We start from the raw sequence: 12,078 nt of genomic DNA on the forward strand, positions 1-12,078 counted from the left end.
CCTCTCTCTGCGCTCTCTCTCTCTCAAAAATAAGTAAACACTAAAAACAAACAAACAAAAAAAGATGGTAAGAAACAGTTTAGAGGAGCTAAACCTCTAAGGCAGTGCAACTCATGTGTGGGGAGGGAAAGTGGGAGCATGGAGGGTGGATGAAAGGGGGGACCTGAGGGAGCAGGGTCTGATATGTGCCAGACAGCAGAAGGAGATCAGGTCGAGAGGGATCAAGGCTCCATGGATGTGGGTGCTGTGCTGGAGTGAGGTGAGAACATTCCCATCAAAACATGGAGGGGCTCTTGACACTGGATTCTGGGGGCCACAAAAGGGGCTTGGGCTTGGAGAAGAGCTTTGTTGACACACATAAGAAAACTTATTAGGAGTAATCCATAAACACTCCCATTTTGCTCGGGGACAAAACCAGAGAACTTGAGCTGAATGGCGGCAGGACAAGAAGAGATAAGATAGTAGAAGACACTCTCTGCTCACTGGTCAGTCAGTCACTCCTAAAATTGGGGAAGTGAGAGGCTGTGGGACTCCCCAAGGGTCAGGAGAAATGCCAGGCTGTCTACTTGGGAGGCTGCTTGGCCCTGCAGTGACGGCGGGATGGGATGGCCTAGAGGAAGGAGGAATGGGCTGAGGGAAGTGAGAGAGAAAAGACCTTGAGGTTGAGAAGGCAGGGGCCCAAGGAGGGCTCCTCCATGCAATGAAATGGCCAGAGTAGAGGTGTGCCTGACCCCTGGTGGTGGCCTCAGAACACTGCATCTCTCTTGGCCCTGACCTTAACTTAACAGGCACCAGATCTGGAAGAAGGGGGGTGTCCCATCAGCCTAGTGCCCTGCCCCACACTCTAATAAAGCGGAGTCTCCTCTGAATCACACAACCCATCTGAAGCTCTCTGCCATCTGAATTTGCCCAGCACTGAGTAGGCATTCAAACAACTTCGATTGAAGGCACGTGTGTCTGAATGAATGAATAATGCATTCGGAACTTATAAATGATCAAACTTAATTTATTTCAACCAACATACCTTCTCTGAGTGGAACCCCACTTAGTCTGAAGGCTTAGAGACTGGGCTGGAGTGGGGGAAGTGGGGAGGAATCACATCTGCTAACCTGCAAGACACAGAATTTTTACCATAAGGGAGACCTCCTAAACTTCAGTGACTGTTTCGTTCCTGGAATTTATAGAACACACACATTTATGCAAAAAGTAAAAATTATGGAAAAGAAGGGGTGCTAATTAGTAACAAGAAGACACGTAAGAATAAATCTCATTGGAAAAGTAAATATATACTACAGATAGCAGGTTAATTATAAAGCTAGTGTGAAGGGTAAAAGACAACAGTAGTAACAATAACTATGATTACAATAATCAGGTAAGGGACACAAAGGTAAAAAGACATAAAACAAGGCATCAAAAACAAAGTGTAGGTGGGGGGAGCATAAACATTTTGGGCATTAGAATGGGATCCAGCTTAAGTTATCTCTTTAAAATGTTGTGATACGTAAGCCTCATGGTAACCACAAAGCAAAAAACTATAGTAAATACACAAAAAATAAAGAGAAGGGAACATAAGCATACCATAAAGAAAGTCATTAAACCACAAAGGATAAGATCAAGAGAAGAAGAAAGGAACAGAGAGGAATTACAAAAACAGCCAGAAAACAATTAACAAAATGGCAAGAAGCACATACCTATCCATAATGACTTTAAATGTAAATGGACTAAATTCTCCAATCAAAAGACATACAGTGGCTGAATGAATTAAAAAAAAACAAGACCCATCTATATTCTGCCCACAAAAGACACACTTTATTTATTTATTTATTTTAAAATTTTTGAGAGAGAGCATGCATGTCCCTGCAAGTGGGGGAAAGGCACAGGGAGAGGGACGCTCAACTGACTGAGGCACCCAAGCACCCCAAGAGACATACTTTAAAAAAATTTTTTAACGTTTATTTACTATTGAGAGAGAGACAGAGAGACAGAGCATGAGCAGGGGAGGGAGAGAGAGGGGGAGACACAGAATCTGAAGCAGGCTCCAGGCTCTGAGGTGTCAGCACAGAGCCGGATGTGGGGCTCGAATTCACAAACCACGAGATCATGACCTGAGCTGAAGTCGGTTGCTCAACCAACTGAGCCACCCAGGTGACCTATCAAGAGATATACTTTAGATATAAGAGCAACACAGGCTGAAAGTGAAGGAATGGAAAAAGATATTTCAGGCAAATGGAAACCAAAAGAAAGCTGGAGTAGCTATGCTTATATAAGGCAAAATAGACTTTATTTTTTTATTAAAAAATTTTTAATGTTTTATTTATTTTTGAGAGAAAGAGAGAGATACAGAGTATGAGCAGGGGAGGGGCAGAGAGAGAGGGAGGCACAGAATCTGAAACAGACTCCTGGCTCTGAGCTGTCAGAGCCTGACACAGGGCTTGAACTTGTGCACTGCGAGATCATGACCTGAGCCGAAGTCAGATGCTTAAATGACTGAGCCAACCAGGCGCCCCCAAAATAGACTTTAAAACAAAGACTGTAATAAGACATAAAGAAGGCTGTTACACCATGATAAAGGTGTCAGTCCAACAAGAGGATATAACAATTGTAAATATTAATGCACCCAACACAGAAGCACCTAAAAGTATAAAGCAAATATTAATAGACCTAAAGGGAGAAATTGACAGCAATATAATAATAGTAGGGGTTTTTTTTTCTTTAACGTTTATTTATTTTTGAGACAGAGAGAGACAGAGCATGAACAGGGGAGGGGCAGAGAGAGAGGGAGACACAGAATCTGAAACAGGCTCCAGGCTCTGAGCTGTCAGCACAGAGCCCGACGCGGGGCTCGAACTCACGGACCGTGAGATCATGACCTGAGCCGAAGTCAGACGCCCAACCGACCGAGCCACCCAGGCACCCCTAGTAGGGGGTTTTAATACCTCATTTACATCAATGGGTAGATAATCCAGATATAAAATCAATAAGGAAACAATGGCCTTAAATGATACGTTAGACCAGATGAACTTAATGGATATTTACAGAACATTCCACCCAAAAGCAACAGCATACACATCTTCTCAAACGCACAAGGAACATTCTCTAGGACAGATATGTTAGACCACAAAACAAATCTTAATAAGTTGAAGAGAACTAAAATCATATCAAGCGTCTTTTGTGACCATGATGGTATGAAATTAAAAATTAATTACATGAAGAAAGCTTAAAGATTCACAGCTATGTGGAGATCAAACAACATGCTACTGAACAACCAGCGGGCCAAAGAAAAAGTCAAAGGAGAAATAGGGGTGCCTGACTGGCTCAGTTGGAAGAGCGTGCAACTCTTGATCTTGGGGTTGTGGGTTTGAGCCCCATGTTGGGTCCAGAGATTACTAAATAAATAAATAAATAAACTGAAAAAGGAGAAATTAAAAAAAAGTACCTTGAGGGGCAGCTGGCTGGCTCCTTTGGTAGAGCTTGTGACTCTTGATCTCGGTCATGCGTTCAAGCCTCACGCTGGGTGTGGAGCTTACTTAACAAAAAATACCTTGGGGCGCCTGGGTGGCGCAGTCGGTTAAGCGTCCGACTTCAGCCAGGTCACGATCTTGCGGTCCGTGAGTTCGAGCCCCGCGTCGGGCTCTGGGCCGATAGCTCAGAGCCTGGAGCCTGTTTCCGATTCTGTGTCTCCCTCTCTCTCTGCCCCTCCCCCGTTCATGCTCTGTCTCTCTCTGTCCCAAAAATAAATAAACGTTGAAAAAAAAAAAAAATTAAAACAAAAAATACCTTGAGACAAATGAAAATGGAAATAGTATATACCAAAATTTATGGGATACAGCCAAAGCAATTCTAAGAGGGAAGTTCATAGTCATAAATGCCTACCTCAAGAAACAAGAAAAGCCTCAAATAAATAACCTACCTTGATACCTCAAGGACCTTAAAAAAGAACAAATGAAGCCCAAATTTAGTGAAGAAAGGAAATAACAAAGACTAGAGAAGAAATAAAGGAAAGAGAGACAAAAAAACCCATAGAAAAGATCAAGAGCTGGTTCTTTGAAAAGATAAACAATATTGACGGGCGCCCGGGGGATTCAGTTCCTTAAGTCTCTGACTTTGGCTCAGGTCATGATTTCATGGTTTGTGGGTCTGAGCCCGACACTGGGCTCTCTGCTGTCATCGCAGAGCCTGCTTCAGGTCCTCTGTCTCCTTATCTCTGTGCCCCTCCCCCACTTGCTCATGCTCCCTCTCTCAAAAATAAGTAAACGTTAAAAAAAAACAACATTGGGGCCCCTGGGTGGCTCAGTCGGTTAAGCGTCCAACTCTAGCTCTTGACTCGGGTCATGATCTCCTGGTTCATGAATTCGAGCCCCCTGGCAGGCTCTGTGCTGACAGTGTGGAGCCTGCTTAGGATTTTTTCTCTCTTCCTCTCTCTCTGCCCCTCCCCTGCTCATGCTTTCTCTCCCTCTCTCTCTCTCTTTCTCTTTTTTTTTTTTTTAATTTTTTCAACGTTTTTTATTTATTTTTGGGACAGAGAGAGACAGAGCATGAACGGGGGAGGGGCAGAGAGAGAGGGAGACACAGAATCGGAAACAGGCTCCAGGCTCCGAGCCATCAGCCCAGAGCCTGACGCGGGGCTCGAACTCACGGACCGCGAGATCGTGACCTGGCTGAAGTCGGACGCTTAACCGACTGCGCCACCCAGGCGCCCCTCTCTCTTTCTCTTGAAAATAAACAAACATTAAAAACATAATACGGACAAACCTTTAGCTAGACTCACCAAGACAGTAAAAAGAGAGGAGTCCAATAAATGGAAGCAGAAATGAAAGAAGAGATGTTACAAGTGACCCCACAGAAATGCCAAGGCTCAGAAGGGACTACTATGAACAATTCTATGCAATGAACTAGACAACCTAGAAGAAGTGGTCACATTCCTAGAAACTCACAACCTACCCAGACTGAGTCATGGTGAAACAGAAAATCTGAACACACTGATTACCAGCAAAGGGATTAAACCAGTCATCCAAAACCTCCCAACAAACAAAAGTCCGGGACCAGAAACCCTCACTGGTGAAAACTACCCAGCATTCAAAGAATTAATATCAATCTTTCTCAAATTCTTCCAGAAAATACAAGAGGGGAATTCTGAGCACAGTTTACAAGGCCAGCCTTACCCTGATGCCAAACCAGACATAAATGCCACAAAACAAGGAGATTCCAGGCCAATATCCCTGATGAATACAGAGGCAAAAATCCTCAACCAAATATTAGCAAATTGAATGCAACAGTACGTTAAAAAGAGTCATACACACTGGGGCGCCTGGGTGGCGCAGTCGGTTAAGCGTCCGACTTCAGCCAGGTCACGATCTCGCGGTCCGTGAGTTCGAGCCCCGCGTCAGGCTCTGGGCTGATGGCTCGGAGCCTGGAGCCTGTTTCCAATTCTGTGTCTCCCTCTCTCTCTGCCCCTCCCCCGTTCATGCTCTGTCTCTCTCTGTCCCCCCCCCCCCCCCAAAAAAAGAGTCATACACCATGATTACGTGGGATTTATTCCAGGGATGCAAGGATGGTTCAACATCCACAAATTAGTTAACGCAATACACCACATAAACAAAATGGGGGACAGAAATCACCTGATTGTCTCAACAGATAGATGCAGAAAGAACATTTGACAAAGCTCAACATCCATTTATGATAAAAACTGTGAACACGATCAGTACCTCAACACAGTAAAGGCCACATATGAAAAAACCCCACAGGTAACATCATACTCAACAGTGAAAAGCTGAAAGCTTTTCCCCTGAGATCAGGAATATGACAAAGATATCTACCCTTGCCCCTTTGACTTAACATATTATTGGAAGTCCTAGTCAAGAGCAATTCAGCAAAATAAAGAAAAATGTATCCAATTGGAAAGGAAGGGATAAAAACTGTCAGTACCTGTGGATGACACGGCATTACACACAGAAACCCAAAAGACTCCATCCCCAAACTGTCAGAACTAATAAATAGATTCAGTGAGGTTGCAGGATACAAAACGAAGACACAAAAATCTGTTGTGCTTCTAAACACTAATGAACTGTCAGAAAGAGAAATTACGAAAATAATCCCGTTTGCAATTTCATCAAAAAGAATAAAGTGCCTGAGAATAAATCTAACCAAGGAAGTGAAAGATCTGTATGTTGAAACCCACGAGACATGAATGAAAGAAACTGAAAAAGACGAGTAAATGGAAAGATATTCCACACTCATGGATTGGGAGAAGTATATTGGTAAAAGGTCTGTACGGCCCCAAACAACGTACAGATTCAGTGAATCCGTTATCAAAATTCCAACAGTGTTTTTCACAGAAATGGAACACTCCTAAAATCTGTACGGAATCACAAAAGCCCCAAATAGCTAAAGCAATCTTGAGAAAGAACAAAGTTGGAGGCATCACTCTCCCTGATTTCAAACTATATTACAAAGCAATAGGAACCCAAACAGTGCGGTACTGGCATAAAAACAGACACATGGATCAACAGAACAGAATGGAGAGCTCGAGGCATAAGTCCACGCATAGGTGGTTAATTAGTTTACTACAAAGGAGCCAAGAATGTTTTTCAGCGGAGAAAGGACAGCTGTTTCAAAAATGGTGCTGGGAAAACTGGAAAGTCACATGTAAAAAACTAAAAATGGACCTCTCTCTTACACTGTACACAAACATTAACTCAGAATGGACTAAGATATGAACATAAGACCTGAAACCACAACACTCCTAGAAGAAAACTTAGGCGCTAAGCTCCCTGACATAGCTCTTGGCGAGGATCTGACACCGAAAACAAAAGCGACAAAAGCAAAAATAAATACGTGGGGCTGGCCACATCAAACTGAGAAGCTTCTGCCCACGAAGGAAACCATTAACAACATGAAAAGACAACCTACGAAATGGGAGAAAATAGTTACAAATCATGTATCTAGCGACGGGCTAATATCCAAACTATATACAGAACTCATATAATCCAATAGCAAAAAAAACCCCCGAAATCCAGTTTAAAAACGGGTAGAGGATCTGAACAGACATTTTTCCAAAAAAGACACGCAGATGGCCTACAGACACATGAAGAGATGCGCAACAGCACGACTCCTCAGGGAAATGCAAATCAAAACCACAGTGAGGTATCACCTCACACCTGTCAGAATGGTCAGTATCAGAAAAAAACAAGAAATAACAAGTGTTGGCGAGGGTGTGCAGAAAAGGGAACTCTCACGCACTGTCGGTGGGAATGTAACCTGGCGCAGTCACAGTGGAAAACAGTATGAGGTTCCTCAAAGAAATTAAAAGTAGAAATACCATATGACCCAGTAATTCTACTGCTGGGTATTTATCCAAAGAAAATGAAAACGGCCATTTGAAAAGCTATTTGCACCCCCGCGTTCCCTGCAGCGTTATTTACAACAGCCAAGATAGGGAAACACTCTTAAGTATCCATCAGTGGCTGAATGGATAAAGAAATTGTGGTACACATATGTATTACTCAGCTGTAAAAAAGAACGAAACCTTGCCATTTGTGACAACATGGATGAAGGTCAAGGGCATTATGCTAAATGAAGTAAGTCATACAGGGAGAGACAAATGTGGTAGGATCTCGCTTAGATATGGAATCCCAAGCAAAAACAAAAACAACCCAAGCTCACAGGTACAGATAACTGGTGGTTGCAAGAGGCAGGAGATGGGAGGTGGGAGAAATGGGTGAACTGTTTTGATTTTCTTTTTTTTTTTTTTTTTAGTTTAAATAAGTTAAACAAAACTCTTCCTACAAAGTAAAAATTAGGCAAATTCTGGCCCTCTGGGCCTCTTTCCCCTATGCTCCCCTGCAGAGTCACTTGAAAGCCGCCCCCCTCACAGCTGGTGAAGTCCTTGCAGCACCCCCCCCCCCCCCAGAGTGACAGGCCACCTAGGTCCCAGCACACTAGCATATTCAGCTCTCTCCAAATCTCACTCTGACTGAAAGCCTGGCGCTAACCCCACTTTCTGGGAAACTCGTCTCTGGTTAAGTGAATGTAAGGCCAGTGATTACCAACTACAGCAACAAATCACCCTCGAGACATTTAAAAGTAGCCAGGACCCTGCTCCTTCCCTTAAGGTTCTGATTCAGGCGTTCTGCGGCAGGCTGGAGCTTCCATATTTTAAAAACAATCTTTATGTTCAATAAAGAATTACTGAACACAAGTTGACTGAAGTCGACTCTAGAGACCTCTGAGCTCCCTCCCAGCTAGAACCTTGGCACTCCAATCACGGACAGAACTCTGGTTCCCCTGAGGTCCTATCATCCACAGGGAGCTGATGACCTGTGCCTCCCACTGGCACTTTCTGGCCCGTGGTGTGGTGGCGGCTCCCCCATTGACTCGGAGCTCTTGGAGGGCAGGGAGATCCCGTTGGAGACCCGTGTGTCCCCATCTTGGCTGGAGCGGCCGTTGGCACACAACAGAGGTATCTGGGACCTGCTGGCTGTGTGTGGCCAGAGCTCAATGGGGAAGGGGAGGGGAGCGGAGACCCCAGCCTGAGAAGCTGGCAGGCTGGGTCTTCCCTGCAGCTGCTCCTCAAAGGTTCTGGTCTAGACCAATAGTTGGGGGTTGGCAGGGGGAAGATCAGACCGTGAGCTGGGTGCCACTTCAGTGCACCAACTGGAATCAGCGGGGCGCCCCCCTCCCCACCCTCGCCTACCCTGAAGCTGAGAGGCTGAGGGCTGATTTTGCAGAGGCAGGTTCCAGCTTGGGGGTGCAGCCATCATTAGCTGGGGTGGGGGTGGAGACGGGGACTCTGGGTTGTGTTTGGCTGGAAGCTGGAAGGGAAGCAGGTGGCAAAGCTTGAGTGAGTAACCGCCTCCCCAGAGCAGCAAATCTTGCCGCCCCAGGAAGTCCCACAGACATTCTGCACCCCCTCCCCCCGCCCACGCCGGGACCTTCTCCTGGCAAACGCCCACCCGAGCTCCGCACCTCCAGCTCGCTTTACGCGCTCGCTCTTCCGGCGCAGACGTGCGGCGCCCCAGCACACTTGACCCCGTTGCAGACACCCACACCGTGCCCGGGCAACCTCTCCGGCGGATCCTCCCTTATTCTCTTGCCACAACTCACCCGCCGCCCATCCTCTCGCCCTTCAGACCCTTTAGAAACCCGGGAAGGGTGTCTGTGGCTCCCGGGTCCCGGGAGGGGCCGGGCCGGGCCGGACAGGGGGCGTGGCCTGGGCAGGTTTGCGGAGCTCTGGGGTACTATCGCCCTCTGCTGGGAAGACTTGGGAATTGCTTCACCTCTCTGTCGTACGGTATTTTTCCTGCCCCCCTTGGCCACCTGGTTTCGGACCTTCCTTGACCTCTCTGCCATCTCTCTTCTTTCCTTGACCTGACCCCTGGAGAACTTCGAATATGTAGGTGTCGGTCCTAGTCCCGGGTCTGTCACAGGCTAGGCTCGGGTTTCTTCCCGGTGATAGCAGTCATGAAGACCAAACGCAGGACAGTGAAAGAAGACACTTTGTAAACCGAAAGGGAGCATTTGGGTAAGAGGTGTGGCTGTTGTTAATGCTAAGGGCAGTCTCTCATACTTTCTGGGGTGTGGATCCGGGGGGGGGGGGTATTTCCCCCCCTGTCCTTGGCCCACAGTGGAACTAGAGGCACAAATCTCTAGGGATCATCACATTTTGATATATTGCCTTCCCGTCTTTTCCCCCCATATAGAGAAGCAAATATATATATATATATATATATATTTTTTTTTTTTTTTTTATACAAATGTGACCATACTCTACATGCAGTTTTATGTCTGGTTCCCCCCCCCCCCTTCAAGTGCACAAGTCATGGTTAAAAGCCTGGATTCTGAAGTCAGACAAACCTGGATTCAAGTCCCCCTGTCCTTAGGCAAACCACATAACCTCTACCTTTCTCAGCCTCAGTCTCCTCATCTACAGAGTGGTGCTGGGGCACCTGGGTGGCTCAGTCGGTTGAGCGTCCGACTTCGGCTCAGATCATGATTTCACAGTTTGGGGTTCGAGCCCCACGTCAGGCTCTGTGCTGACAGCTCGGAGCCTGGAGCCTGCTTCCGATTCTGTGTCTCCCTCTCTTGCTGCTATTCCCCTGCTCACATGCTGTCTCTCTCTCAACAATAAATAAAGGTTAAAAAAAATTTTTTTTAATAAATAAAAACACAAAATGGTGCTAATGTGGGCAATACACACTTCACAGCCCCTGGGCATTTCCAGCTCAGCATGTGTTAGCAGGTGTTATCTCATGCTTGGATTTTGTTTTGTTTTCAATGTTTATTTATTTATTTTGAAAGAGAGTGAGTGCATGGGTCCATGAGTGCACAGTGGGGGAGGGGCAGAGGGAGAGGGAAACAGAGAATCCCAAGCAGGGTCTGCACTATCAGCACAGAGCCTGACACGGGGCTGGATCCCACAAGCCGTGACATCATGACCTGAGCAGAAATCAAGAGTCAGACGCTTAACCGACTGAGCCACCCAGGCGTCCGTCATGGCTTGTATTTTGAGCAAGACTCTTCTCCAGCCCCGTGGTTCTCAGTGTGCAAGATGTTCTCCCTTCTACAGGTGCCATCACGGTAAGAAAGGGAGAGCTCCATCTCTGAGCTTGCCCCCACCCCAGCACTGCTCTTGGACACATGGGTCTCGCTATCCTTCAAGCACACTCAGAATTCCCCTTCTTAGTGAACTGCAACTGCCCTCTGCCTCGCTGGCCTTTTCCCCAGGTTAGGGCTCCTTCCCTCCCTTCCCTGGGGTTCCTACTACCTGTTGCCTCCGCAGAGAAGCCTCTCTGACTGTTCCTTTAAAATCGACAGCCTTAGTCATTTTCTAGCCACTTACCTGCCCTGTCTGTCTTCATAACACTTCTCAGTATGAGGCATTATGTTATATATGTTTTTATCAGTATCTCCCCTTTCCCCGCCGATATATGTCCAAGGAAAGTAGAGACTTTCTGAGTTTATTTCTCGCCCATCTCTGCGGTTCCTACAAGAGTGCCTGGCACGTAGTAGGCCCTGGATAGATTGTTGTGTGAATATGAATAAATCCACCACTCACCATTCTCCCTTCAGAGGCAACAGTTTCCTAGAGGCCACTTGTGTCCAGCAGAGGGCGCCACCACACAGCGTTTGGAAGTCTGGGCTGGCGCTAGGATGGGCGACATTTATAAAGCCCGTGGGCCTCCCACCCTGTGGGCGCTCCGTGGGGGCTGGGATTGGAAGAAAGAGGGCCCCCTGCACTCATCTGTCTTGGCAGCGTGGAGCTGGCAAGCCCCGGCCACATCCTCCAGCGCGCTCCGGTGCCCTGACTGCCGGACACATGTCCCTTGGCAGCTGATGCTTCTGGGTGGATCACACCCTGCCCTGGGCTGTGTAAAAATGAGACCAGTACCATGAGGCGCATTGCTTGTTCCCGGGTGTGCTGCAAGGCCCAGACAGAAGTGTGTGTGAAATGTTTTGTGAGTGTGAACGCCAAGGCGGATGTAATTTAGACACGCTTTTACTGGTGGCGGAGGCAGATGGGCAATCGAAGAGGAGAGATCAGAGAGCTCTTCAAGGGAATTGCCAGGCTAAATGAAGGTGGGCTTGTGAAGAAGCTCAAGACAGTGAAGGAGAATGAAGAAGTTAAAAATAACAAGTACCTTTCACCAAGAGCTTATTAGGAGCCAAGGCTGAGGAAAGCGACCTCCTAACATTGTCTAATTATAGCTGACACTTAGATGGTGCTGACCTGTGCCAGGCACTGTTCAAGCGCTTTGTGCACACACACTCATCGGATCCTCACCACTCGGGGAGCTGGGTCCTTGGGATCTCTGTGTCCATTCTATGCATGAGGAAAATTAACCAAATAGCTTGAGGAACTTGCCCCAAACCACACAGACAGGGCTGGGATTCAGACCTAAGCAATCTGCCCCCTGGAATGTGCTCCCCAAGCCCTCGTGGTCACAACCACTCTGAAAAGAAGGTATTCTTGTTCTAGTTCCCCGGGGGGAAACTGAGGCTCAGCGAGCTCACAAAGGCTGCTAAGGCCACAAGGCAAATAAGTGTATCTGAGCCCTGCTTAATGACCAGATGATACCTGCC

General features: G+C 46.8%; 1 long non-coding RNA gene across 2 annotated transcripts; it reads right to left on the reverse strand.

Annotated features, from left to right (window-relative positions):
• LOC125169540 (uncharacterized) lies at positions 1-9,176 on the reverse strand. Of its 2 annotated transcripts, none has more exons than XR_007153722.1 (4): positions 9,103-9,176; positions 8,693-8,810; positions 1,025-1,109; positions 1-40 (listed from the first exon to the last, which is right to left on the reverse strand). It is a non-coding gene; the product is annotated as an uncharacterized LOC125169540 (long non-coding RNA). The 2 variants fall into 2 exon arrangements; XR_007153721.1 differs by having other exon boundaries at positions 8,965-9,146.
• Between the last annotated feature and the right edge of the window lie 2,902 nt (positions 9,177-12,078).

Source organism: Prionailurus viverrinus, chromosome B4 (genome assembly GCF_022837055.1).
Source record: "Prionailurus viverrinus isolate Anna chromosome B4, UM_Priviv_1.0, whole genome shotgun sequence".
In the NCBI taxonomy this organism is placed as follows: Eukaryota; Metazoa; Chordata; class Mammalia; order Carnivora; family Felidae; genus Prionailurus; species Prionailurus viverrinus.